This window comes from Haliotis cracherodii, unplaced genomic scaffold (assembly GCF_022045235.1).
Source record: "Haliotis cracherodii isolate W230 unplaced genomic scaffold, xgHalCrac1.p SCAF_11, whole genome shotgun sequence".
Classification (NCBI taxonomy): domain Eukaryota; kingdom Metazoa; phylum Mollusca; class Gastropoda; order Lepetellida; family Haliotidae; genus Haliotis; species Haliotis cracherodii.
The window spans coordinates 37,557,095-37,559,656 of record NW_027266266.1 but is presented as its reverse complement, the minus strand read 5'-3'; positions in this window follow the sequence as shown (position 1 = coordinate 37,559,656).

Genomic DNA, 2,562 nt, shown 5'->3' with positions numbered 1-2,562 from the left:
GCGTCTCTTTCTGTATTGTCTTTGAATGGCATTTAGAAGTGATACACATAAGGAAGAGAATATATTGATATTACCTTCTTTATTATGAGGAACAGAATGTTTTATAGTATATACTTACTCCTTCATCAGGTGTACAAATGCTATTAAGTGGAGAACATACATATACCTGTAAGAACAACAAAAGTAATAATATAACAAAGGTTGAAACTTGACAAGGGAAAATACAACAAAGGTGGATACTTAACAAGGAAGCCCTTGTTATGTTTCCACCTTTGTTATTTTTTTACTTTTGTTGTTCTTTTAAGTACCTATATATGTTCTCTCTCTGCCTCGTAGGATTATTCACCTGATGAAGGAGTAAGTATATACTCCTCAATATGTTCTTCAAAATCAAGAGGGGGCACGGGTAGACCAGTCATCTAAAGCGCCGCAATTCGCTGTGCAGAGTTGCGTTCCCTAGGCACGCCAGAAACCTGTGATTGTGGGTTCAAAGCCTGGTTGGCCCCGATTATGTTTCTAGGTTTGTCAGCACCATACCCGTGCATGTGGCTTTCAACTAAGTGGTAAACGTCTGAGACCTGCATTACTTCAGACTTTCCTCCCACAGTAAGCTCACATGCCGTGTTATAACTGGAATAATGTTAAAAGCGGTGTTAAATCCAACTCACTCACTCTCACCAAAATAAAGAAATTGACATCCATAAATTCTCTTCCTCTTTTTGTATCTTGTTGCAGTATAAACTACAACTGCACAACATAATTTTTGTTGTGTAACACACTTTTACTGCACATCTGAACACTTGATGAGTGATGACAGACTGCAAACAGGACAAACATTGGACGTGTTCAATCTATTGAACAAGATCAAGGTCAGGAGAAAAATCACTGCCGTGTGTCCACCATTAGTATCAACTACTTCCTGGCAAGCTACCCTCCGGCCTGTGGACGAAGGGACTGTATGTTAGGGAATTGAGCCATGTGTAAGTATCTTGCACATGGTAAACATAAGTGCAAGCCTTGTGTGAGTATGTTTTGTAACAGAGTGGATGAGAAGTAAATGAATGAGACTAATTAACAATAAACAGATGCCATTATGTGACGCTTCCCCAGAATCCAGGGCATCCCCAGTGTACAACCACGACTCTTGTACGTTTCTTTCGGGTTGCGGGATCACTGTGAGATTTTCACTGTTTCTGGAGAGAGACAATTGACTACGTTTTCCCGAACAGTTTCCGCTCATGTCGGCAACGTGCCTTAACCACACAAGGACTCTGTGTCCGATTATAGTGCTCATAGCCTCCGCCGTGGGGGTGCGATGTGGTTGCTTCAGCGTGGAGTACCCATTGAGACTATCAAGGTCCTTGGTGATTGGCGATCAGACTCTGTGTTTGCTAATCTCAAAATGCCAGCCGAGGGACATTATGATCTTTTGCAGCGTTTCCTATACCATCCATAATCTAAAACATGTTAACTAGTTTCCCTTACAACTACACATTTTTGGGTTGGGAGTTTCTCATGCTTATCTATGACATTGCATGCTGCAAAGTTTGCCAAGATAGTGTTTGCCTTGCATCGGCAACCAACTGTTAAACTAGTTGGTATCAGCATCCAACTGTTATCAGACAATGTTGTCATTTTGTGTAGTTTAGTTGAATAAATATTATTGCGCCCGAACCGGAGTTGTTAAACGACGAACTTATCAAAGGTTGACCAAGAAGAGGGACACCAGTCCTCCACCCCACAGTAAACCTACATCTGTGTTGCTGACAACAGACAGTGAAAGTCAGTCAGGAGGATCTGCAGTCAACAATATCACACATAAGTCTTCTACAGGTGCCCACTTGCGGAGGTGTCACTGGCTTCCAACAATCTAAATCACAAGTGAAAAAAGATTAGGTTATGACAAGTTTTTGCTGCAAGTGGGGAACGATCTAAAGAGTACATTGCCCAACCCCACTCACCAGCATATGCATGCTCGAAGTAAAGTCAAGTTTGGCTCTCCAAGTGTCGGCAAAAAGCTCAAACCATTAGAAGTTTACTAACTGTCTGTCAAGTTGGAACAAAATGTAAACCATTTATGTGTTTAACAATTAAGTCTGTTACATACATGACTTGGTTGGTTGTTCTTCACGAAATGGATCAAGGTTCTAGAAAGAGTAACCTCCCAAGGGTTGAGATTTTCTCATTTTCAAAGAACACTTGTCAAAAGGCTTTCGACTATGTCGTCATCAACCACGTGACGAGACAATCGGACAATTAGTTATATGCAAACTCCACGCATCACCCTACAGTGTATTCACAAATGCTCATTTACCCTGTACGGAGCTGTGTTCGAGTGTTTTATCATTGAGAAATGATCACCAACTCGGTGGAAAAATCTCTTTTTTCCATTCGTTTTGGTGGGGTTCAATGGAGTGGGGTGGATAAACGGCTTTACCCTTCTAGTAGGGTCATCAATATATACCGAACCGCAAAAGAAATTTGACCCCAAGTAACATTGCATGAAAAGTTTTCAATTAAATATCAGGGTAATTTTTGTCAAAGTTTCTAAAATTTAACATT